At 47.8% G+C, this 27,117-nt stretch overlaps 1 protein-coding gene and 1 long non-coding RNA gene across 3 annotated transcripts in view; one reads left to right on the plus strand and one right to left on the minus strand.

Annotated features, from left to right (window-relative positions):
* The window catches only part of TBX3 (T-box transcription factor 3), a 149,836-nt gene extending 123,488 nt beyond the window's left edge, over positions 1-26,348 (minus strand). The window contains exons 1-2 of one of the 2 annotated variants that reach the window (XM_053959207.1): positions 26,212-26,348; positions 13,564-13,664 (exon numbers count right to left, since the gene is read on the minus strand). The gene's annotated coding sequence lies outside the window, so the exon portion shown is untranslated. The remainder of the gene's footprint in view (positions 1-13,563; positions 13,665-26,211) is intronic. The other variant, XM_053959208.1, reaches the window with a different exon arrangement.
* Positions 22,118-25,774, plus strand: LOC128797026 (uncharacterized). The gene is made up of 3 exons (XR_008433982.1): positions 22,118-22,214; positions 22,965-23,130; positions 25,224-25,774. It is a non-coding gene; the product is annotated as an uncharacterized LOC128797026 (long non-coding RNA).
* Positions 26,349-27,117: the final 769 nt, after the last annotated feature.

Here is a 27,117-nt window from a genome sequence, read left to right on the forward strand (position 1 = left end):
TTTCGAAACATCATCTAAACAACACACCCCCAAACTGAAACTCTCCAGTTCTGCACTCTTGGATGCAACTGTCCCTGCTGGCCTCAGAAATGTGCAGGTTGCTGGCTCTTATCTGTCAGTGGTGCTCCTGCATCCATGGATCTATATATCCATATATCCATATCTATATACAGATGTTATCTAGCTGTCACATCCACCAAGTGTCTAAATACACCCGATATTCTTTCTCCTCTTTTTCACTGGGAACAAGATAACAGGTAGGCAGACAGAGGAACACGTGTAGAACATTAGCCCTGGGTCCCTGTAAGCTTATCTTATCAGTTTAGTCTAAATCTCAGAGCCTTTTGCTCTGGATTGCAAGCGAGCCCAAGCTTTAATTTGGAAAATGTGGCGTTGGGAAGAGAACCCTGACATTTGGCTGAGAGCTCAGGAGCAGGGCTATCAGCTCCCTGCTGAAACCACAGCCTAAAGGGACAACAAAGCTGCCTGTCCCCCGAAATCCAGCAGAGAAATCCAAGGGTTGAAAGGGAAAGAAACGGCTTGGGATAAAATGGGAAGTTTTAGATCTCGCAGGAGGAATGCCGCCGAAAATGAGAACCATTTGAAAGCTCTGGGGGTTATGAAGTGGAATTCCCACTCATACAGTACACAAGAGTTATTAAGTGTGTATATGAGACTCCTGTTTTACTTCATGTACATGATTATTTTATACAGGGAAGTTTGGAAAGAATTATAGACTGAGCCTGAGGCCAAGCCAAGAAGCAAGATGAGCAGCAGCAGCAGCTAAAGGAGAAAGGTTGAGCTGGCAGTGGGGAAGCAGCCGGCCAGACAAGGGTTATTTATAGTGCCTGGAGCATGGGAATGTTAATTGAAATCAATCAGTGGCCATGAGGACACTAAGTTGGAGTGTCAAGCTAGAGCAATTATAAAGCCCATCTCAGGGGGCTTGCATGTCCTGACTGTTTTTTTTTTTTTTTTTTTTTTTTTCCATGGGCTGGAGATTAAACAGCCATTCACTTTGGAGTGAGGAAGACACAAGATGGTTGCACTGCACATCTAAGCCAAAAATCAAGTCAAACTCTACTACTGTTTAAAAAAATCACCCATCAGCAGTGCAAACAACTGGGCTTTCCCTTGTCAGGTATTTCTAACAGGAAAATGGGGGCTGGAGGTATCTGATAGCGTTGTAACATGAAGGAAAATGGTCCATTTACCAAAAAAAAGGGCGGAAAAGTTACTTTAAATTGTATTTAAGTCCCTTCCCCTCCCATTTGGCAACACTGACATTTGGCAGCTCTGACATCTGACCTAGGGCAGACAAATGACAGCCAAGCATTTAAGGCATCTGCCAGTATGCTGCTGTTGTAATTCAATTGTGTCATAATTAACAAAAAATTTTATTAAAATACAAAGTGGGGACATCACAGTGCCAAGCACTGGGCAAAGGAGAACAACAATTTCCCATTAGGGCAAAGGACCTTAAACTGAAAGTATCAAGGACAGTTTGCACATTGCTGAGGGTAGGGTTAGATGGGATACTGGGGAGAAACTTCTCCGTGTGAGGGTGGGAAGGGGCTGGGATGGATTTCCCAGAGAAGCTGTGACTGTCCCTGAATCCCTGGAAGTGTCCAAGGCCAGGCTGGACAGGGCTTGGAGCAACCTGGGATAGTGGAAGGTGTCCCTGCCATGGCAGGGGGTGGGATGAGTTTAAAGGTTTCTTCCAACCAAAAAAATGAAGTGGCTGAACTGGGATGGGGGTAGCAGATGCCAGGCAAAGGAGGAAAGAGGAACATTTAATGTTTTAAGAACCTGCATCACGATCTTGGCTAAGTCTGGTGTCAAGCACAGCTTTGGCAGCCAAAGATGAGACACCACCAGTGCAAGTGAAAAAGGAATTGATCCACGTTTTAATTGCACTGTTTGAATTGTTGACAGAACACTTCCCATGTCTTCGCCTCCGGCGCTGTTGGCTCCCCGATAAGGCCCATGTGTGCTTTCTGTCCTTTTATGTAGCAAGGAGATAAGCCCTGACTGACGAGCTTACAAATATTGGGAAATCCACCAACCGTATTTGAAGCGCTGCTGGGAGGGGGAGGATGGAGGCTTGGCAGTGCTGCTGGGTGTTTGGGAAGAGCAGAATGAACGCTTTGCCTCTCTGGAGGGCTCAGCAAATGATTGGAGGAGTGTGGAGGGAGGATCTCCTCAACACCAGGTTTAACCCAAGCCTTATGGACAAAGCTCCACACACCTCAGCTGAACTCAATTCACCAGTTCTTCAGTAACATTAAACAACTCCTTCAGCTGTAAAGACTTCAGGTACTCATACCAAAAAAACAAGCGCCAAAATGAACATATTTCACTTTTCCCCCCAAAACTCCTTTCTTATATTTGTTAAGTATAATTCTGCAATGGCTGAAAATGGCATTTGCAATGCTAGGAAGTGTTGAGAAAGAACCAGATTAAAGGGCTGCAGCTCCATTCCTGGGAATACTAACCTTCCCCAGACTAATGTGATTCCCTTTGAACTAGAATCCTTCACAGAAAGGGAAGCTCCTTCCAGAGCCCTGCCCTGCCTTCAGCGACCCCAGGAACACACAAACTCCGGCCGTGACAATCACCTCTGGATCATTTCTGCAGCACAGCTGGAGCCCTGCGTGCCAGACCTCGGCACTGGCCAGCACTTTGTACATAATTAACCCTCCTGATGTTGCAACTTCAAGGAAGTTCAGTCCGGCTGCTGGCAGTAAAACACCCAGAATCTGCTGATGCCAGCAAATTACGCGGCAAAAAACGCTCCGGGATTTTGGGTTCGGCAACAAAGGGTGATTCTTTCCTTCCGCCCACACTTTGGAATTTGGATGATGCTGTTGACTCAGTTGTGCTTCTCCTGCTCGGCTGAGGAGGCTCTCACAGGGGCTGCTCACCCAGGTGCCTCCCCTGCCCAAGCAGGTGCATCCAGGTCAGCAGGAGATCCAAAGCTGGGGTTCAGGATCTCAGCTCTCTGCTACAGAAGTGCCTCAATATAGATGTATTTCTTTTCAATACTCAGCAGTAAGCAAATCAAAAGCAACACCCAAGTGCAATTTGGCATTGCTCACACCAGGGCTCCAAGGACTGAGTCAGCAGAAGGGTCTGTGGCAACAGGAGTGAGTTGTGTGCTCGAGCAAACCCGCTGTGCTTGCAGGAGATGAAGGCACACATGTATGTACATGTGTGTGAGAAAAAAGAAATCCTCTCTGACAGAGGTTTCTGTAACTAAGCTGGGCTTTGTTTTGCCATAGCACCCCACCTGCTACCCCTTGGCCACCCAAGTTGAGAGCCGTGTTGTTGACTTGAGGCGTTTCCACTCTTTTTTCCATAAGCAGGCTAAATTACAGAGGCATTTTCATACGAAAATCTTTCATTTGAAGAGATTTCCAGCACCGCAGGGACTGTGAGGTTTGGTGCCTGTGAGCAGAATATGGGAACACACGTGATTCTGAGGGCACACACAAGCAGAGTTGCTCTGTGTATCTAAGTGGAGGCAGTGGAGATTCAGGGCAAGAAAAAGGCAGAAAATGGCACAGCATGCTAGGAATAGTGGAATTGCAACAAGGTTAATTCCAGACCAATTTACTTTCCCAATTCTTTGAATCATATTAGTTTTACATCCAAAGAGCTGGCACAGATGCAGAGTGGCACAGTGTTGGTGTTATCTCCTCAAGAGCACCCTGAGGCATCACTATGGCATGAGCCAACAGCAGCACGTTCAGCCTTTCTCCCCAGTGTTACAACACAACAAAATGGACAAGCCAAAAATCTCTGATCAAGGGGTTTCTGGGGTCACCTGATTAAATTTCTACTACCAAATGAGAGACTTTGTCCTGGCTTTCTGATACTCCTCCAGCTGTGGGTCAGGAGTTGAATTAAGGACACCGCACCATAGATGTCCCCACTTGTCTTCTTTTGGCCAGTGATGAAAATCAATCTCTCCACAGAAAGAGGTACCAGGACATTGGTTTGTGCAGCAGCTCTAACTGGACACCCAGAGATCTGGAAATTCTACAGTGCCATCAAGCAGATCCAGCCTTTGGCACATGCCAGACCCAGAACGTGCTGCAGTGCCAACCCATGCCTGCAGCCAGGGCTGCTTAGTTAGATTTATTATCCACACACCCCAACACATCTGCCTGTGTCATTCTGTCAGGAAACCCTGGCAGACAGACACGAGGGCTGGCGTTTATCACTGCTCTTCCCAGTCACTTGGTGCAGACGGATCAGGGTATTTTAGGAAATTCTAAAGCAAAAATTCACCTGTCAGCAACTGTTTTCCAAAACTTACTTTCAGGGAAGGACATATCTCACAAACAAACACAGACACCTACTCACACTCCTGATTGCACAAACTGACCTCTGTGCTATACTATCAATGCTTTGTGTATTTTTCAGGAATGATGTATAAACATTTCCAGCAAAATAGCCCTCATTTAAGGTTGTTTACCTGGTGAAGCCTCCTCCTTCCTTGCTTAGGCTTTGAGAAAACTGTATCTTTAGAGGAGAATTGAGCTGATACACTGCAGCCTCACTCCTTTGCCCACACAACCCTCCAAACTCAGGATCCAACATCTCCAACAGTTGGGAAATGCTGAAAGTCCTTGTAAAAATCATGGGCTCAGAGAAGGACCCCAGAGGCAGTTCTGCCTCTGTTTATGAGCTGTGCTTGTTCTGGGATGTCCTTCCTCCACCTTGGCACTAAAATAGGTCCTTTCAAAGCACTTTTGACTATTGCAGTGATCTGCTGCCATGTTGTTTCAGGTGTCTGGGGACCCCAGTACAGCTGTGCTGGGTTATGGCATCAGAGAACAGAACAACCTTAGTGCCAGTGCTGCAGCCTGGACACGGACTGGTGACCCCAGCCCAGGCACAGCCCCTTCCCTACCCACACAGCTGAGCTCAGGCAAAGGGGAAGGCTTGTCCCAAGTTTTTTTCCTTCGCTGGGATGCCCCAGAGCTCACCACCCTCAGTTTTGGAGAGCAGCCCATGCTCGGAACACGGCGAGTTTGACTGAGCTCAGGTTTGGGTCTGTGCACAATGTAAACTCCAGGTACAGCCTAAGGGCAACTGGACAGGTTTAATTCTGGGATAACCTCCAGAGAAACGTTATTCCATGCAGATGGAGGGTCTGAACACAGGTAGCAAATGCAAGGCAGATCCTTACCCACCCTCTCATCACCTGATGTGCAGGACTGAGCTCACATGGGTGAGCCTTCCACTTCAATCACTACCTTGGAAACCAAACCCTAAAATCCCCTGTTAATACCACCTGCCCTGGCATGGCCTCCTATACCCAAATGAATCCATCTGAGCAAGGCACAGTCCTTGCCACGACTGACACAGCCCTCAGGCTCCCAAAGTGGAGAAACTGCCACTATCCAGAGGGAAAAGGCTCCCAAGAGCACAGCTCTGTCAGCCAACTCCATTCACCCCTGCCTCTCCCTGTCTGCCATGACAAGAACAGCAGATCTCACTCATAAGCACCAGAGACAGCAGAGCTTTGCCAGAGAAACTCCTGTGTGGGTAAGGTACTAAAATTTAAAAGGCTATCAACTCCCAGATAGAGCTGATGGAAACGGCACAGCTCTGCCATCAGGATTCCCACCTCTGGGTGTGCTCCTTTGGCTTAGGAAGCCCTGGGAGGACAAGCAGCAGCTGCTGACAGACTCAGCTCACTCACTTGCACCAGCAGGGCACCAAAGGTTTGCCTTTCCTGTAAGGCCACACAGGGCATTGTAAGGCTTTGGAAACAGCCACTGGCACAGAAGAAGTGACAGAAGAATGTTAAGAGACTGCACGAATGCAATCCTAGTCTTGGGAAACTCCATCCCTTTGGTAGGCAAGCAGTGATGGCTGATACATCTTGCCATAAACTTGTTTCTACAAGGACACCAAGACCAGTCCAAGCCCCAAAGCAATGAAACGCCCAGGAACAGCAGCAAGACTTATTGCAGGATTAGGTTGATGATTTGTCAGGCTATGAACCTCTTCAGTTATTCCTAAACCAGCATTCCCTGTGTTTGTCAGCTCAGCCTGACCCTGAGAGCCAACACCCTCTAGCCCAGCACACATGCTGGCATTATCAGTATTTTTGCATCACAGTCTGTCCATCACTGAGGATCCCAGTCCCTTTGATGATGGATACACCAGAAAACATCCTGAAAACACTACAAACCTCTCACAGGGAATAGATCAATGGCCAAGTGGCTCTTCTGCCCTGTTCAGGGGATATCCCTGCATCTCTGTCAAGACTAACAGAACATGCCATGGGTCTAATTCTAGAGTTTTACTTCATTCCAAAGAAGATTTTTAGCTGAATAATGATTTAAGTCAAAGCAGTGTAAAGGCTCCCAGTTTCTGGCCAAGGACTGCACTGGGATCGCTCCAGCTCAGGCCAGAGGTTGGCGGAGGTAGCAGAGTCAAGAACCACCTCTGCCCTGACCTTGTGCTCTCACCAGCATCTCCCACTTCTGTCCCCATGTTAGGAAGCAGCTGAGTGACCCTTTTGAGGGATAAATCCCTGAATTTTATGCCTGAAGGACAATTTCTTTCTCTCTCCCTGCAGTTCCCTCCCACTTCCTCCCTCCTCCCTGAAAGAAAGATAAACGACTTTGCTGGAGGAAAGGGTGAAATTTCATCCCGGATCAAAACCCATGAGCAGAATCCCCATGTGACGGTTTGCAGAATGTGTTTTGCATGCAAATATCATACATGCAAAGTGAAAATGAGTCATTTCACAGCAGCTCTGGCTCTAGGCACCGAGTGACTTCTCCTCTGTGACTCCTACACTTGTCTGTTTCTCCTCATTCACCAGCTTCTGTGGTTTTCTCGGCCTGTTTGCCTGCTCAGGCCCCAGTCTCTTTAGGTAGGATATTAGTAAGGAAGGAAAGAGAGAGGTTTTTTTGTCTTCCCTCTCTTAGATTTGTTTCGTGTTCTGGTTTTCACAGCTTTGAGGTTTTTGCTCACTGCTTTCGCCATCAGCTTCAGTCACTGTGTGCTGGCTCCCAAAATCCAGAGAGGCCAAGAGTTTCCAAAACACAGCAGTGGTATTTGTATTGGCTCCTGAACTTGCTTGGGCATGGACACAGCTTGGCTTGCTCTCCCCACACACGAGCTGTTTTCTTTCATTATGGCTGTTAATTGTTTGCTGTTGAGATCTAGACACGGGGGCAAATCCATTTTGCAGTAGGAGCGGTTAAAAAATGAGAGAACAAAGTGAAGTTCACCATCAGGTTTGCCTTGAGCTGATCACACAAGCTCAGAGATCAAGGGCAGAATGAACCCTCTGCACTCCCGGTGCACGAGCAAAGGGAGAGGGGAAGCTGGAGGTTTTGGCTGCCTGGATGGAAAAACAAATACCCTCCCACAAATGAGCTATTCTCACAGCCTTGAATTCGTGCTGTCAAGAGTCACCCAGGAGCAGCCTCGCTCCAGGATCTGGGTCTGAGGAGATCAGAGCCAATCTCGGTGCCCTGAAGAAGATCCCCGTGGAAGGTTTGTAGCCATGGCACAAGAGCCATGGAGAACAGAGGAAACTCCAAAGGCCCGTGCTCCCTTCCTGCCAAAAACCCACTAAGTAAGCCAAAATCCTATTTCTCTTAAGTCAAACAGTAGCTAAAACAGGAAAAGGGAGCCCAGGTCTCACTTTGCAAAGCAGAGCTTTACTATTACCTGTCCCTTTCTGCTGGCAGTGCTGCAAACCCCAAGCCCAGTAAAGCACAGAAGGCCTAAAACCCGCCTGGAAGGAGCAGCCTCGAGCCCTGACTCTCACGCTGTGTCCAGCCTGGCTGGACACACCGAGGGGTTTGGAGCAGCCATCCTTCAACCACAAAGCTGCAACTATTTGTCTGTTGTTTACCTCCCCCTCTTCCTCCCCACAACTGACCTCCTCCTCCTCCTCCCGCTCCTCGCCGCCAATCAGCCCGGCCTGCCAGCATAGGGGTTACAGCATGACATAATTGCAACATGCATAAACAACATTTGCCATTAAGGGATACTTTTAATGAGAAACAGAGCTGCGAAGGGGAAGCATCAAAGTGGCTCACGGAAGGAAACCGCCTGGAACAAAATCCTACTTGATGCCCCAATTAATATGTTCCCTAATTCTATTTCCTGCACTTGTGGTCCCGCAGCCTCCTTGCTTTAATTTCTTTGGGAGGATGGAGAGGAAGGAACCTGGAAATGCAGCGTCTTCATGGCTGACTTGATGTGCAGGCAATGTGCAGATTAGAACAAATTAGAGAATTAAAAAATAACCGACGACAGACTGAGGAAATGTCATCCCCAGGATAATACTATTAATTGAGACCTGGGTTTTGCAGGCCAGCTTTAGAAAAAAAACAACAAAGCCGAAAGCTGGAGTAATAGGACTGGATTAATTACCCTGGGAGGTTTTTCACTCCACCCTGTGCTCTGCCCAGCCTCGATCCTGAAGCTCAGTGACAGTCACTCGAGTCTGCAGCATCTCCTGAGTGCAAAGGCAGATGTTTTATCAGCTCCAAGCATTGGCAGGGCAGAGCTGCCCAGGCTTTCTGTGCCCAGGGATGAGCAGAACAGGGATCCATCCAGGATCCTTCCCAAGTAACTTAGCATCACTTCCAGGTCTGTCCTGTGGTGAGTGAAGCGCAGCTGAGCACCTCCTGTTCTCCTGACCTTGGGTTTGACTCCAAAGGGAAGGGGAGAGTCTGTTTACATCAGTGTTTAACATGTGGAAGTTGTGTACAGCTGACAGACCCTGCACTCAAAAAAACACTTGGTCTGTGACCTTCTAGCAGGTATGGCCAGTGATTCCCTGAATCCAGGTGGAGTCACAGGGATAAAGGCAGTTAAAAAACCAAACAGTCCCTATCAATTAACCACCCTAAAGCTGATCACAGAAGTAGAGAACAACACAGATCACTAATGAAAGGAGAGAGAATTGGTAAGATGAACCATCTGGGGAACATCTCTGTTTAACCTTCACCAACAACTTGAAGCTAAACAGAGGCAGAAGACTTAGAAATGATGTCAGCTTTTTTTTTTTTTTTTTTTTTTTTTCCCTGGATTCCTATGGAGACAAGGCTGGTGTGATCAGAGCCTGTTCACCCACAGTTACCTCACCATCTTTGAGCCACAGATCTTGATTTGGTTGAAATACTACATTTTTCAACAGAGATCTCAGGGTTACATAGTTCCAACAAGTATCACATTACCAGGAAACCAGGTGGGAAAGACTTCCCATAATAGCCTGAAAGAGGGAAACCCCAAACTTAGCAGGCACCAGAGAATCCTATAAGGTAGAAAATTACAACAGTTGAGGCTTCAGAATCTGTGGGACAGAACAAAGATCTGCAAGCTGTGTATGCACCCAAAATCCTCATCCATATTTGCAGGGCTTTGCTGTCGGCACTGTGGGAAATAGGACACAGGGGATACTGTCCCCCACATTCCAGGAGGAATTCCTGCTTTAAAGCAGAGTTAACATTTAAAGAGGAAAAATAAAAAAATAAAGGAGCTAGGACCAAAGAGATAGAGGAGCAAATCACTCCTGGTTTCCAGCTGTTAAGAACAAGCTGTTAAAATTCTGCTGACACATCACTCTGCCCAGTCTGCTCCCACTGAGTGTCACAGCACAGCTATGGGAAACAGGAATCAGAGAATCATGGATTGCTTTGGGTTGGAAGGGACCTTAAGGATTATCTGGTACCAACTTGATCCTTGCCATGTGCAGGGACATCTTCTGCTTGACCAAGTTGGTCAGAGCCCCACCCAGTGTCCTTGGAGAGCTGGAATGGCTGGTCAGGAACGGTGGGACACCGGTCACCTCCTCGGGGCAGGTTCTCTAGAACACCCACGGCCCAGCTGGATCTCCTCTCCCTGGATCTGATGGAAGGGTTTCTCCTCCCAGGTGACTTCACCTTCGGCAGCTCCCTGCCCACGGCCAGGATTCCAGGGAAACAGCCCCAAATCCGTGTCAGACCCTCTGGCTGGCCCAGGCACTGCAGACAGACAGCCCTCGCTTTTCCCATTCTCCGTTTCCTCATTTGAGATTTGTTAGGGAGACCAAAGCATTTGTTTATGGATACAAAAGACAATGACAGCTGGCTTAAATTCTTGGCATCAGAAGTGTTTTAAGTTGAAACCAGGCTTTTTTCTTTTTCAAAACCAAAATTTTTAGCCAGAATATTTCTTTACTTTTGGCATTTGGAAAGACAATTGGGTCCTTTCGGAATAATTTATCTATATTTTTACTGAACTTACCAAAATTTTTTGCAAAATAAGAATGTGTTTTCTCCTCCTTACCACAGCCGCTGCTTTCAGAAAGTAAAGTTTGTCATAATCAAAGCTACAGTGGCTGATTTGTAAAATTAGTTCCCTAAAGAGATTAAAAATGGCTCCAGCTTCTACAGCATTTTTAAATTTGTAAAGCAGAAACAATATGAAATGACAGCTTTTAAAATATTTTTGATAAAACCTGTCACCAGCTCACAGTGGAGTTTGTTTTGTTACCAAGAAAAATCTTTCTCCTTGTGGACTTCCCCATTTAATCTCTTCCACACTGATACTGGTGGAAATTAAATTTCAAACTAGATTTTATAGTCTAAGCTTGAGTCTTTGCAGGGAATCTCAGAATGCAACTCTAAGCATTTGATGTTAAAAAAAAAAAAAAAAAAAAAAGAGTTTCTGCACATTTGCAGATCTGCTATCCAGGAATACTTTCAAAATGGCTTTATTTAACGTCAGCTTCACTAGAAACACTGGATTTCCCACTTACTGAGAAAATATTTAACATATGGGAAACCATTAAAATGGCACATGATGCAACAAGAAGCCAGGCAAGCCTTTCCCTCGGTTTAGGCTGAGATCAGAACAAGGAGAGGGTGCAGCCCTGGATGACAGATCGCTTTCACTCACACAGAGCCCAGGCTGTAGATGGCCAACACTTTGCAGGGAGCTCATCCAGGAGCAGATCTGGTTCTGCAGAGCTTTCTACAACACTGCAATTTTAGATGCTTCCAACCTCTGCTAGAGTGAAGGCAGCGCCCTGAGGGAACGTGGAGAAGTCACCCATTGCTGGCCTGGAGCCCAACAAGGTCAGGTCATACAGAGTTAGACTGAGCTTTGAGATGTACTGGACCCAATTTTGGAAGAAGTCAGATAAACACAAACTCACAGTTAATTAGACTCTTTTGTCATTGTACAGACCCAAGAGAAGTTAAAGCTCACTACTTCAAAGCATTTTTTTCCAAGTCTGGGGATTTGAGAACATAATTCACCTTAGGACAAGACAAACAGTACAACACTTCTAGACCTGCTGCTGTTCTCTCAGCGCCCAAAGCCACCTACTCACCTAAGGAGAAACAGCAGCAACTGAAAGGCTTTGGGGGTAGAAAACCAGGTCATGAAGGAAAACAGAATAACCGTGGATGCTTCCACCACTACATCAGCGTTTCCTCCAGTGATTTCCCTCACCTTGCTATTGCTTGACACATCATTACCTGGTAATAGGTCTCTCAGCTGTGGGTGGGAAGGGGAGTGGAAAGAGCTGCAGGGAACTTAAGGACCACAGCAAGCTGTGTGCTCAATAAAACCAGAGATGCATGTCTGGAAAAGGTACAGCAGACATATAGGATTGCAAAAGAGGCCCTTGCTCACACGATCTGGGGCTCAGGACTGGCCCATACCTCCTGCAACGAGTGGGAGGGAGAGGTGCTCACATGACGTTGCTGGAGCAGTCCCTCATTCATTACTTGACTCCTGGTTTTACTATTCTCCTTAATGGACTCCACTTCCTCCCTTTTCCCTGCTTGTGAGCATTAAAAGGAGTGGACCTCCACATGTGCTGACTCTCAGTTGGGAAACACCCCATATAATCACAGGGAACTTTATCTCATCTGCAGCCCGTGACACCTTCCCACAGAGGATGTGCTTTGTACTGTCCAGTCTGGACAGAAAAATATTGCAAAACACAACAAAAAAAAGACAACCATTTTCCTTGTTTAGATTTTGCTGGAGCTGCCAGAAAATCCAGCTGGTTGAAGCATACTAAATGTGGTTTGCAACTATTTTCCTAAGAAAGTTTTCTTTAGTAAAGGCTTGTGAACATTGCTGTTGGTGCCTTTGCACAAAAAACAAGCAAGACTTGAGAGAAACAACTGCAAAAATTCTCTCTTTCTAAACCTGTTCTCAAGAAAGGAAAATTCATGAGCTTCAGACAACTTATGGTTTAATTTCTTACACAGAGTTGATGTTTCAGCTAAAGGTTGGGGCTTTTAAAAGGTTTTAATTCTTTAGGTGAGCAAACTTTGAAGGCCAACCTTCAATCATGTATAAACAAATGAAATAATTTTATCTGGGTTCTTCCAAGACACCAAACTTCCAGCTGAGAAATGGATTTATCCATCCTAACTTGAAGCACATATTTCAGTCAGTAATCCTGGGTGACTTGGTAGCTCCTGGAGAGGACCAGACAACCAGCAGACATTGAGGGGTCACCCTCCTGACCCCCAGCTTCTCTCCACCAGGACTTGTTGAGGTGACATTGGCAGCCTCTGTCAATCCCATTAAATATTCCCATCACGCAGACAACCCAATATCCAACAACTGCAGAGCCTGCCTCGCTCGCTCCGTCCCTCAAGACAGAAATTACCCACCTGAGGTTCCTTCCTTGCTTTCCACAGCCCCCCAGATTCACAAGGCAAGTTTCCAACCTCACAACCCAGGCCTGGGGAGTCATTCCCTCACCTCCCACGTGTTCTCAGCTGCATGAGATGCCATCACTGCTTGGCCTCACCTAGCAGGCAGACCCACCACCATTTGGAATGGTTTGTTCTGTTTTCAAGGAGCAAGGGGATCCTCTAAGGCACACAGGAAAATTGTGTGATGGCCAGTTGATTTCTTTTTAGGTGGCTCCCATCTAGTGCTGCCTCTCCTCTCCAGCACAGGCTGCCCCTCTAGCAGCAACACTTTCTCCCAGCTAAGCGTTGCCTCCATCATTTCCTTCCCAGCCAGGGTTCACAGGGAAAAAACATAGAAAGCATTGATATTACCAACACTGAACCCTCAAAACACAGGCTTTCGAGTCCAACCAGTTTAATTTGGACAGGCACCAAGATGCACATTTATCTGATTCTACAACACCTGGAGCACAGCAACTCCTATTGCACAAGGTGTTTCCAGCCCAGCCCCAGTGGTTTCCAGGAAATGTGGTGTCCCCTCCTTGGTTCCCCCGACTCAGCAGTTTGTTTACAGACTGTGGGTAAGGCAAAAGCTTATTTCAGATGTACGTTTTTACAGGTCACTTCACCTGTAAGAGCTCAGCTGCTTTGCATGATCACAGAGCTATGGAGTTGGGTGGATTTGTCAACTCAGTGAGAGTTTCCCTAAACAATGGCACAACACAGGTTTAAAGTAACATAACTGGTACAAATTTCCCCCTAAAGCCTGTCAAAGTCACTCCCAAGCAATGCTGCCATCAGGAGATGCTAACAGTTCTTTGAATTTCCCCCAGTTCAAACCTGAGCCTCCTTTTGGGTGGCCCTTGTCACTCACAGGGACTCCAACTGCCAGCTGTTGGAGGCAGAGAGCTGGAACACGGCCACCCCCTAAAAACTTGCAGGTGATCTAAGCTCAGCCTGTGCATCTGTGCAGTTCTGTAAAGAAATCAGGAATAACAACGGGAAATGAAATGTCTCAGCCCTTCATGACTCAGTTTTCCGATCCAAGATCACTTTCTTCTCCCATTGTCCTTTATGGTTTATAATCCTTCACCAGGAAGAAGAGAGAGGGAGCAGCCTGGTCTATGGACAGTGTCCCTGCCCACGGCAGGGGTAGGAATGAGATGGTCTTTAAGGTCCCTTCCTACACAAACCATCCTGTGGTTGTGTAATTGGAAGAAGTGAAATTTTATACACACATCTTCCTTTATGGTTACTTAGGGTGATGGAGCTGAAAGAGCCCAGGAAGGCAAATCCTGCTGTCTGGAGCCACCCCCACATGGCATGGGGCAGTGCCCTGCCAGAGAGCCCTGCCAGCCCCCCGGGCACCTGCCCATTGCAGGGCTCTGTGCCTGGCAGGGCCCCCCCAGCCCTCAGGAACTTGGCTCCCAAATGGGGTCATTAGATGTGAATGGCTTTTGCATTAGCAGCTCTCAGGCCCCCCAGTACCACCCCTGTCACTTCCGCAGGCACCAGCACAAGCCTCGTTTCAAACCTCCAATTTGTCTGTTTAGTGTCTTCATAAAGGAGGGGAAAATGAAAGAGAGAGGCGGGGGGAAGGGGCCAGGATGACTAAATCAGCAACTTGTCTCTAATTTCTCTGAGCCCCCCCACCCCCAGACTTCCCCTGGGGACACAGGCTTCAAAGGGAGCTACAAATATTTACTAATTCTATTAACAGGATACAAATTGTTTTCAGGGGAGCATCAAGCACACAAAGCCATGTCAGCCCCCCCGCTCGCAGACCCCCGGCGCACACCCCCTGCCCCAGCACAGCCACATGCACTGCGCAGGCAACGAGTCCTTCCCGCCTCCCCAATTTTTCCTAAGTTCAAGATGAGTTGAAGGGTCAAAAAGGCAAAGGGTGTTTCAGAAGTTTAGCAGACAGCATTTGGTAAGGGGAAGGCAGTGGGAGGGGGTGGGGGGAGCGAGGAGAGAAGGAATCTGGCATGCATTAGGCTGAACAGTTCCAAACATCCATCCTCCACAGACTTGTTACTTTCTTTCTTTCTCACAGGTTTTTTTTTTTTTTTTTTTTTTTTTTTTTTTTTTGTAATTTGTGGTTTATTTAAGCATTTTTTTTGTTTCATATCAGCCAACAACTATATTTTAATCTCCTTCCCCCAGCCTCCTATGCTGCCTGCTTGCCTCCAAGAGCACACGCCTGCGATGCTCAGACTGAGACACTCAGACACATCCTACGCGCTCTGCCAAGGAGCTGCTGCTGCAACAAGTTTGAGAAAGTTCCTGGAAACTTGAAAGGTGAATAAAATGCTCCATAGTGGACAAAGAAGTGAGGCAATGTCAGTGTGGTGAGATGCTCCATCAAGGGAAAGGTGTCCCTGCCCATGGCATGGGGTGGAACTAGATCATCTCTAAGGTCCCTTCCAACTTAAAGCTTTCCATGATTCCCAGCAAAATGCAGTGGAGGATGAACGCTGCTCATGGCACCAGGTGTAATAGCCATGGAGAGCTCTCTAAAAGGAGAATAAGGTCTTAGTCCAAAGGCCACAGTTGCTGCTGCACAGCTCAATGGTATAATGAGAGTTAATACCAGATAAGCTTTCGGCTCCACAAAGTCTTCCAGGATGTAATTTTCCACACAGCTTAAATGTTGACCCATATCTCATTATGTTTTATGAGCCCAAAATAAGAACAGTACAGGCTACATATTCAAAAGAAATAATACTTCCCAAATGTCCAGCTACCAAAAGCAAAGGCATCTGGCTGACTGGACAGGTGACCAAAGCCCCCATGGACAAGACAAGATGACATTGGTTGGTGACAAAGTGAGCCAGACCTGACCTCCCAGAGGTTACCTCCTCAACCCAGAGGGGAGTGGAGAACCCAGCCAGGCAGGACAGCGCTGTGTAATCCCAACATGGGAAATGACTTGCAGCAGATGTGTCCCTCTGCTGTCACCAGACTGCCAGGTGTGGCACAAAGATTGTTCTCTCACATGGAAATGATGTCATGGGGAGGAGAAGGCTGTGCATCATTTATTTGTTAACCTTTCCTGGCATGCCAAGTATTTTCACTTTTGTTCTGGGTCAAGGAGTGCTAAAGATGGAGCAGAGTGTTTGGTACATTGTGGAGGAGCTCTTGGAGAGGACCTGCCTTCTGCCAACCAGATGTGGGAGCTGAGACTCGGGGGATGTGGTTCTTAAAAGAGAATGAACCTGTGATTCCCTCAATCTTAACCACAAATCTTGTTCCTTTCCTTCTCATCAGGAGATCTTGCCAGTTCTCCAGATTTTTTTTTCCCCACCAACAGGAAACAAGTAGATAAACTGTGTTTTAGTGGAAATCTCCTCCCACTTCAGAAAAAAAAAAATCAATCATAGAATCATGAAATATCCTGAGTTGGAAGGGACTCAGGAGGATCATGGAGTCCAACTCCTGAATCCAACCCAAGCCCAAGTCCCTCAGCTTTTGAGGGGAGAGATGGAAGGGCACATGAACACAAGAGCAGCACACAGAGCAGCCAGAATCATAAAATCATGGAATAGTTTGGGCTGGAAGGGACCTGAGAGGTCACCAAAACAAGGCCAAGCACTGCACCCTGTCCATGGCACCCAGCTTCAGGTGGATATCTCAGGCACACGTAGGACCAGTCACGTTGCCCTTGTCTTATCAAAGGAAGAAATAGGTACCTCCAGAGGGCAATTTAAACCTCAGGTGGATTAAAGTGCCCTTTGGCACAAAGCAGTTCAATAGTGCCTGAAATTAGCCAGGATGAATCTGGACCTTAATCAGCAAATGGACTTTTCATTCTGTGAAAAGTGTCAAGATTGCAAATTATTTTTCATTTCAAATGAGGACCAAAAAAAATCCTCCACCAACATTTCATTTCCCCATGATTTATTTTTAAATTCATTTGAGTTAATCAAAATATATATTTTCAATCCCTTCAAAACAGTCCCATTTAATTTTATACATCTTTAATTTGCCTACACATAAACTGCATTTTAAAAATTAAAAGTTTTCCCTCCAAGAAGAAAGAACAAACTCCTTTGGTTTGCACCTACCAAAGTCAGACCTCTGATACTATTTCCCTCATGTTATTTAAAACAAAGATTCTTCAAAACTTACTCATTTTCACATAGAAAAATAATCCGTTTTCATCAAGGTGACGACATTTTCCTAGAAGATGCAGCGGTATTTTCTGAGCCACTTAGGGTGAGCATGACTTAACTACCCTATAGAGGAAGATAAGTCAAGGGCTGCACAGGGCTTTGGTGAGGGACAGTTCATCCCAGAGAAGTTGAACACTTTGAAAAGTTTGAGGTGCCCATCTCCTTCCTAATACGTGCTGCCCTGTTTGACTATGGCTTGAATAATGTGGCTCTGCTAGAAATATCAATCTCCAGCAAAAAGTCTTGCAGCACAGAGCTCGGGAGGGAAGGAAGGAGGAGAGGGGGGAAGCCCACCACCAAATGAGTTCTCTGATAGTTTTCAAATGTTCAGAATGTCAATCTCCTGGCAACACCTGCACATGGCACATAGACCTTGGCTTGCTGGAGTCCCCACAGCATCTTTTCAAGTAATCTATGGGAGAATAGAAGGATGTGGCCTTGGAAAAAACCCTCTAAGTGCATAAACAGCTGTGGCCACATTTCCTACGTCTGACATCTCAAGGTTGCTGCAAGAGGGGAGAATAAGGACAAACAAGGCTCGAACACAGGCTCTCCATAGGAAAGTATTTCCCATGTGCTGGTTGTTCGTTAAAGAGTTCAGCAACTCAATTTGCAGAAGGGTTTTAGCTGATTCCTGGTAGCTGCTTTCTGCACTAGTAGTGGTGTAGAAGATTTCTGTGCTGCCTACCTGCAGCTCCCTGTGGATACCCGAGTACACCCTGTGTGGATGTACCAGACAAAGTTATAGGTGTGGTAAAATTCTGTCAAACATCCTTGCTCACATGAGTGGACTTACAAAAGAGTGAAGAGCATTACACAGAGTGATCACACCAGTCGAGATCAGTACTGAAGGTAAAGGGAATCCTGAGGATAATCCCAGCATTTTGGTTACTGGCATAGCTACTCCACACCTGACACTTGGTATCACACCAGTATGGCCAAGGAGGCAAATAATTTCCAAACTGGGAATGAAACAGTCCTTGTCATGAGCAGATCTGACAATACAGCCTCACCTCTGGAACGGCACCAAATCCAAGTGGCTGGCGTAGCCATTAGTGCCTTCTGGTTAGCTCATCATCCCACAGAGAGGCCTGAGCATCCACACGAGGAGAGGTGTCTGTACAATGCACACTCCTACTGAACCTGCATCAGGGGCTGGGGGACTCATCCCACACCAGGAAGGATCTCCAAAACAAAAGCCATAAGGCCAAGCAGAACCCCCTCAGTCTGGAGGGAGCACAGGCACTGGGCAGCCTCTCCTGGAGCTCCAAGCTGTGCTTCCTCCATGCCTGGCTGCAGAGAGGAGACGAGAACCATCAATCCACACATGCAATGTCCCCAGGCATGGAGCCCTCCACCCTCTCCCAGCCTCTCCTGGGGCCTCAGGCAGCAGGGCCAGAGGAGCTTGGGGAGCACATCAGGCAGCACTGGCCTCTGAGGAGCTGCCTCAGCAGCCAGAGGTTGCTGAAGCAAAGCTTCACTCCCTGTCAGGCTGCAGGGAAGGACAGATGGCACCAGAAACAGTGCCCTGAGCTGACACAGAGCAAGCTGCCTGCTGCAGGACGAGCCTGCACACTTGCAGAGCTGCTCTTACATTTGTCTCGCTGCAGCCTAGAGAAATCCAAGTGCTGTGCTGCTCCTGGTGTTCCATTTGGCCAAACTCCACACTCCTCACGCAACCAAACCCAGGGATAACTCTGGCTTTGGGATGCATCCCATCAGCACAAATGCAAATCAGGCCTTTACTAGAGGCAGCCTGCAAGGCTGTTTGCTGAGCACTTCATCAGGGCGCAGAGGAGCTGCCGGGGCTGCGGCAGGTGACGCCAGCTGTTGTGGAAAATGAGCAGAGAGCAGGAGGCTGAGGCTCCCTCTATTCCCCTTGCTGGGCTCAACTCTCCATAATCCTTAAAAAGGGAGGAAAGAAAACAAAACAAAGCCCCTCTGCATCAGCCTGTTTTGGCCATACTTCCTCCCTACTGCAATGGCACTCGGGCCATCACAGCAACCCAATGAAGTGTTGCTGTAATTAAGGTTTAATGGAGCTGCAAGGCTGTGTCATAGCAAAGAGCCTTATAACAGAGGTGGAATGCAATTTACTACCCACCAGGTAGAGAGCAATAAATCTGCAATATTTATTGGCAAGAGAGAGAAATGTGATCCAGAATTCCATATGCTGGGTTGGGGGAGGAGATGAACATCACTTCCAAGGGGGAAAAGTTCCTCGACTGCTCTTACTCTCTCAGTGTTGTGTCTCAGAACAGGGTTAGCCCTGATGTGCTGGTGGCTATTCCCAAGGATCCCAGAGCACCTTCCATGCTGCAGGCAGGCCCCACCAGGCTGCTCCAAGGGCAGGGAGTGGCAGCTGGTACCTTGCCACTTTGGGAGGGGATGCTGTGACCAGCACATCTGGCCAACCCTGCATTCCTGCAATAAGAGCCCCAGGATAATGTGAACACAAGACCGCAGGGCCAGCCCCACAGCTGGGGTAAGCCAGCACAGCCACACTGATTTGTACCCATGGAGTGGCTGGCCTCAGGCTCTGCTTCACCTCTTCCACTTGAAACTTGTGGGCAGGCAGTAAACTGAATGGTATTCCATTTATTGCCCTCGGAAGGGGGAAAGGCTGAGCAGCCTGCAGAGCTGAGCCTGCTGCTCGAGACATTTAAACTATCCCTTCTGCTGCTGAGACTTCAGGGAAGTATCTGAAGCACTTCCACTGGCAAATCTGAATTTAAAAAATATTTTAAAAAAAAAAATCACACTCCAGTGTCACATGGAGTGCAATGACACTATGGAAGTGTGATGAGAGGATGCCACTGACCATCCTTAAGGCACAGACAGATCAGAACTAGAGAAGATCCATGTTTCTGGAAGATCTTGAACTGCACAAATGTCCCATTGTAAAACATGTGTCCTTATGCAAAGGAGACACACACCCGGCACATGCAATGCACGGCTTTCTCTGTCAATTTTTAAGTTGAGAAGGGATGCATGTGTGGGAATAGAACACACTGTATTTTTCTGTGTCCTGAGATGAATGACCAAATGCCAGTGCCTGAGAAATACCCACATCAGATAAAGCCAACCACTGAACTACTGGCAGCTGGGAAGAACACCCACAGAAAATCCCAGCCCTGCAAGGTGCTGAGTACCTGTGCTGGAGACTGTGGGAATGACAAATGGCTGCTCCCTCCCATGGGACCAGATTAGCTGTTTCCTATGTGCCCAACAGCCATTTTCTCTTTGAGCAAAACAAGTAGCAGGTGGCTTGTCCTGCCTTCCAAAAGGGCTGTGGCAGATGCAGAGCTGTGCTGGAGGGGAAGCTAAGGTTTCACATCCCCAAATTCCCTGCTAGTTAACTGGGTTGGCGGAGGGTCACCGAGATTTGTTTTTGTGCATGTGCGAGCGTCAGACACCAAGCAAAGAACAAGAGGGAGTTTTCCAACAAGATTAATCCTCTACCAGAACTGGCTCTGTCCCAGGAGTGACTCTCAGAAATGCTGGCATAAATCTACAATTAATGCTGTTTGCTTCAATAGAGCTGCTTGGGACGTAACTGACAGCGATGTTTGGCCCACTTGGTGCTGATCCCATGGCTTATGCTCTCATTTTCCCCTCTCTGAATGCATTTCCCAGATGGATTTCCAGCTCCTCTCCACAGCTCAAGTGTTTAGGGGTGCAGAACTCCACCACTCCGCAGGAGTGATTCCTGCTGAAGGAGAAGAAGCATTGGCAGCAACACTGCTTGTCCCTGGTGCCATCTGTTGTAACTGTGTGGTGACATCAGTGCTCTGGCCCCTGTCAGCCCGAGGTGACAGCGCCACGGGCCCTTCATGTGCTTCCAGCCTCTCAGCACGAGCCTGGGGCAGACTCTGGCAGCGTTTCAAGGCAGAGTCCGGGCTCACCATAGCCCTGCCAGGGTGATAACCTTGCCCATATCTGCCCAGGCAAAGGGCTCAAAGGTTCCTCACAGGTCTGGCTTCCAAGTGGAAAAAGCCCATCATTTATTGACTGCAGCTGGGAGAGCACTGGAGAGGCTCAGCCCCTCAAAGAACCCTGGAGAAATGGGACATCTACCCAGAACACAGACTCCTGGCTTGAAAGGGGTTGTGCCTGTGTTAGCAGGAGGCTTTTTAGTTCATCACCTTTCATCACATTTTTTGAACATCTCAAAACAAGCTTTTCCCCTGCCTGCTCATCCACAGATTTCTGTGGCCCTGGGTGTTCAAGTACCACACACATGAGGCAGCAACAGTGGGGTTGTATTAGCAGGGTTCAGAGAGCAAAATGAGGGTGTTCTTCACCTCCTCAGGCTTAGACCATAATTTAAGACTATGTCAGGTCTCATCTGGATGCCCTGGCGTGCACATACTCTAAGCTCCATAGTTTTGGGAAGCCAGGATTGTCTGGGAAGGCTGAAGTCCTATTTCCTTGGCATTCCAGAAAGGAAGGTAAACTCCACCATTTCTATAACACGTTCCATGCAAAAATCTCTTTGTTGCCTCATGCTTTCCACAGTGATCAGGGCTCAGGTCACACTAAGGTGCTGGGGACATTCAGGGACCTCTCCTGAGCTCTCCAAGCACCACAGTGAATCCCCCAAGACATGGGGACTTGGTTACACTTCACTTGGAACACAGAATGACAAATTCCAGAGGCCTCCTGTGAGTCCTTCCAGAACCTGAGACACTTTTTGGAAAGTTTTTGGAAATAGGAAAGGACGTAGAGAGGCTGTTTGGGATTGTCCCCAGCCTCTTCCCACAGCTGCCCTGAACTCCTGCACTGCACCACCCTCCTGCTCAGGGCTGAGGACCCTCACAACTCTCAGCTTTCAACTGCTTCAGTTCCAGGCTGAGACCAGACTGCCCACACGGGTCAGCTCAAAGTGTCCCTTTGATGGTCCAGATGATCTCCAGGGCTGTGCTGCGAGCCAAACCTCCTCCATGCTCTGGAGCTCCCACAGCAGGGCCTGGCTGCAAAGCACTGAGGGCTAATCATCCTGAAACCATTCCCTCTCCCAGAAAAGCTCTGTCTGGCTGAGGGCAGACAGCTTCTCTTTCCTGGAGGCACTGCCTAAACACAGCAAAGATTTTGTTACTGGGTCAGGTTTTTATTCCTCCCTCCTTCTCACTGCCTACAGAGCCAAAGGGCCTGTTTGTTTTGCTGTTACTTATCAGAAAGGTTTATTTGCGATTGCTTGAGAGGGGAAAAAACCCTCTGTAGCCAGGGGCAGACAAGCTCAGTGCTCAGGAACATAATGGCTGCAGCCCGCAGGCCCATATGCTCGCCATCCTGCGAGGTGGAAGGCCAGCTCTGATCACATCCAGCTGCTGGGGATACGACTGATCAGGTATGGCTGGATGTCAAAAAAACCCAGGGTCAGCTTGGCTGGGGGTTGAGGCAGGGAGGGGAACGGGCAGGGAGATGTTTAAAGTGTGCTGCAGAACTGGGAATTTTCCTGTTTGGAGATGTCAGGGCTGCAAACGCAGACACATCTCCAGCCCCCCTGAAGGGAGGGAGGGAAGGAGGAGGAGGAGGTTATATTTCCCTTGTCAGCTACTATAGCATCCTCTGGGCTTCATGAGAGAAAGAACGGGGCTTTCAGACTGCACTGAATAATTCCTGCATTTTTAGGTTCCTATTTCCTCCTCCCCGATGAATTAAGACCTAGGAATTCAGCTTGTTTGTTGTTGCTTTTGTTACTGAATATCCATGAAAAGCTCAATGTCCCTGGGAACTAATTAGGTATTAACCCTGCATTATTGCTGCATATCAGCCATGGAAACACACCATTTGGCTAAATCCCCTTGAAATATGGAAATATTGAAGGGTCAGGTGGAATGCCTAAAAAGTTAAAAAATAGGAAGATTTCTGGGATAGGGAAGGAAAGGAGGAAATATCTGAACAAAACCCACATTGTATTATTTTCTACAGTTTCTATCACATCCTAAGCAAAACTAACAGGTAGGAACAAGTCTCTTTTTAGAAGAACAATGAGCTCTCACTGGGAATTGTATCTGGGGGAGATGTGGGAGAGGTCAGGAGCTACACAGGATCTATTCCAGCCTATCCTCAACTGCTTTACTTGTTTTGTTCTTAGATCCTCAGGTTTTTTGGCAAGATACTTTTGGAAGAACACCTCAACCAGACCATACTTCCAAAGAGCTGAACCTTCAGTGCTGCAGGCAGTAGTTTTGTATTTTGGAGTATTGTCTTGCACATCATTCCCTGACACAGAGACACGGACCACTAATGGCATGATAGGAGTAAGTGTGTGCCTATCTATATTTTATTACTCATGCCATTTCAGGGGTTTGCAGACAATTAACTCTCCATACTTATTCATCTGTTTTCCCTCAAAAATCTTCCCATTCCACTTAAACCCCTTATTTGTGCTCCAAGCAGCAGATCAGACTCAACAGGGCTGCAGAGCAGCTTTGGAGAGGCTTTAAAATATCTGAACACTCTAAAGCCAAGCCATGGGAAATGGGATTGCTCCCATCCAGCCTCCCCAGGCCACAACGAACAACACCCTCCTCTCCTATGGCTTCAGAACTCCTGAGCCCCTAGTGCCAGGGATCCAGCCCCTCAAACCTGAGTGTTTCTCCAACACTGTGTCAGCCCAGACACACTGACTCAAGCCAACACCACCGCTGAACCAAAATATTTTGATTGGATAAAACAAACTCCTGAACTGTTTAGACTTTGCCTGAGCAGACTCACAATGGAGGTTTCCTTTTCAACTTCCCTATTTATTCTCATGTCTGCCATCGTGCAGTTGGGGTGAGCACAGCCAAACGCATTCCCTTCTCCTCTCCCCCGGCTCCCCAGGGAAAGGCCAGGTCTCCAGGACTGTCTCCCACTGCATGGAGCCAACCCAACTGTGGATGACTTCAGGAAACCCTACACATGGCTATAATGCAAAATTATTATTACAGCTCTTTGCTTTCCAGTTGTACAAGCACTTCCCACAAACCCTGAATGGAAGTGAAAGGCTTCATTTCAATTGTTAATGGGTTTACAGAAGGCAGTGTCCTTCCCAAAACATCCTTGTCTCCCTTTTCCAATAAAATAACCTTGTGCTTCTCACCGTGCACAAACCAGCTCTCAGTGCTCACGGTGGGAGGTCTCTTCTCACACCAGATTAAAGCCAGACAGAATCAATTAAAGTAAAAAGGATGGGGTCTGCTGAGATGACAGAAAGCATTTGGGGCAAAATCTCACAGCTGAATGCTGTGAGATACCATTGCCCAGACTCCTGTTCCTCCATGGAAGCTGTGGCACATCATCTCTCCAGATGATTTCAGACTGCCAGTCCTACCGAATTTTTTTTTTCCCCTTGCAATGGCTCATGGGGCTAAATAGCAAGGAAGATACAAGTCAGAGACAGAGAATATGAATGTAGGAGATGATCAGAGGAGGGACTTTGGGAGGGATGAATAACAGCTTTGCTTCCCTCCATTACTCAGGGATGACTAATTCCTGTGGGGCCCTGAGATAAGAAAACCAAACCCAGATTTTTGTACCTCACAGATGAACACATCACTGCTCCTTCTAAAGACTCATTCTCCACCTTCTATCCCTCCACAAGCAGCCCCTCAGGATCTATTTCTATATCTGCACCTATTCTATATCCCCTCAGACCCACGCCGTGCACACCCCTGCCTTTGTCCTGCAGTGACCCCAGGCCATTCCCGCGTGCCTTCCCAAAGGGAATGGGAAGGCCTGCAGCCCGTACAGACCCTCAGAACAGATGCTGGCTTTGTAACTTTACCCCCTGCCCCGTGAGCCGTGCCCCTCCCTCCCCTCCTCAGCTGACATGCCATCCAATTTGTCACCTGCAAGGGAGGTCAGGGTCCTGCTGGGTGCCCAACATCTCTCAGCTTGGGGCACTTAGTTTCACATTTTTTCTCCCACTAAACAAGATGTTCAAGCAAAAGAAGAACAAGGCAAAGAAATTGGCCTGAGAAAAGGAATGATGCAGGCCCTGTCTCATGGGGGACGATTTTTCTTTGCTTCCCTCCCACCTAAGTTCTCCTGGTAGCAGGCACAGATTTCCAGGGGGAAAATCTCTCTGCAAGATCCTGAGACCTTCATCTCCCTCTGGGAGCAAGTAAGCAGCATTAGCTCTTAGGAGATTGCCTTGCTTGGCTGATCTGTGGTGTGAACAGGCTCTAATTAGTCATTTAACTTAAGGACAAAGACTCCCAAGAGAAGATTTCAGAGGGGAATTCAGAGCTCTTCAGACTGAAATCATGAACTGTGTAATACAATTGCTTTGCATCGCCTTGTCATGAGCTCTGCCTCCTCCTCCTCATTTGCCTATCTATTAAAATTGGTGCTCTGAATACTTCCACAGGCATGTTTGCCAAACCGTGGCTTGTGCAGCCTCCATGGAGCCACCTGAGAAAATTCCCACCCCACTGGCTCCTGGGGTTGGGCTGGGAGAGGAAGGTGTGGCTGTCTGAGGATGTGGGGCTGCTCAGGAGCAAGGGCTTCTTCAGGGCTGTCTGATACAGCACAGGAGACACAAAAACTGCTCAAACCCCCAGACTTCCAGCAAAGGGGTTCCTAGAGCTGCATGCTCTCAACACCAGACTTGAACTGGACTGTTTTAAGGCTGTTCTTCATTTAAATCCTAATCCAAGTATCAATCTTGAGCCTACATCTTCAAATGATTCCAACATCAGCTGAACATTCCCAGAACTCTGAGGTTATCTGATATTTTATTATAAGCAGCCACAATGCAGTGCTAATGTTTGCTACTTTCCTAATGTACATCACAGGGATGGGAAGATTGGATCTGTGGCATTCCCAGCTCCAGTATTTTCATGAGTTCCCTTAATACAGTATTTTCCCCAGCTTGTACTATTCCTGGTAGAATATAGAATCATTAAAGTTGGAAAAGACCTTTAAGATCGAGTCCAACCATTCCCCCACCACTAACCCATGTCCCCAAATGCCACATCTATATGTCTTTTAAAAACCCTCTGCCCAACCTGGCTTTGGACACTTCCAGAAGGCCAGGGACAGCCACAACTTCTCTGGGAAACCTGTGCCAGAGCCCCAGCACTCTCAGAGGGAAGAGCTTGTTTCCTAATAGCTCATCTAAACCCACCCCTCTGGCAGTGGGAAGGAAGGAGAGGTCGGCATGAGGTCCACAAGCACCAGTGGAAGCCCTTGATAAGTCCTTGGAGGACACTCCACTCCCTCCCCATGCACGCTGGCAAACCTTGATGTGCAGACGTGCCTGACACGGTGTGGCACAGAGAGGGAGGGAGGGAGGGAGGGAGGGATCCCCGGTGTCCCCAGGGCCCCGGCCGAGCCCCAGCGCTCCGGCTGCTCACCCAGGACCATGGACAGCAGTTCCCGGCTCCCGGCGCGCTCCGAGCCCAGCGCCGGGCACAGGGCGGGAGCGGGCTTGGATTCCTCGGCTGCAGCTTGGGAACACTCAGGTAACGTGTCGTGAGCCAGCTGTGCTCACCCTGAGCGCTGAGGCTCCTCAGTGAGCTCACAACAGCCCCAGCAACACCCTTCTCCCTGCGGAGCTCGGGTGGACACCTCATAAGAGGGCAGAGAACTTGGAATCTCTGCTCTGCTGTAAACAGAAACCTGTTCCCTGCCCCATGTCCTGACAGCATCCAGGATGTAATGGCAGCACCCAGAGGAGCACCTGTGACTCCTTCAGCTTCCACTATAAGCAGCCCCTGGTTTCCAGGACATACTCTAAGGATTTTTGTGCAAAGGACAAGTTGTTACACACCCACATTTATTCCGTGCCAGAAGAATTCGCAAACAAGAGTGTGATGGCACCTCATAGGATTTTTGGGATGGTCCCTTGCAACTCGGGATGTTCTATGATTCCATGATCTCCATTTCTGAGGTGACAATGCTACTTTACACACCGAATTTACAACCACACTACCCTGGATACATGCACAGCACTGGTGATACACATCTTTCCAGAGGGAAAGAAGAAACAGCACATTCATCTCTGCCATTACACTGCAAATTGTTTTAAATATCAATGCCAGCATATAATTAATTAATTCCCTCACATTTCCAGTTCTACACAGTTGTCTCAAAATAAGGGGACCATCAGCCACCACTTTTACTTTTACTTTGACAAGTGTAACATCACTGAGATATTACAAGACCAGTACTCCTACACCATTCTCATTCAGCATCCAAAGTTCAGCTTGGAGAATAAGGAAAATGAGAGCAATGGCTAGTGACAGTAAGCCTTGATAGGG

This window comes from Vidua chalybeata, chromosome 18 (genome assembly GCF_026979565.1).
Source record: "Vidua chalybeata isolate OUT-0048 chromosome 18, bVidCha1 merged haplotype, whole genome shotgun sequence".
Taxonomy (NCBI): domain Eukaryota; kingdom Metazoa; phylum Chordata; class Aves; order Passeriformes; family Viduidae; genus Vidua; species Vidua chalybeata.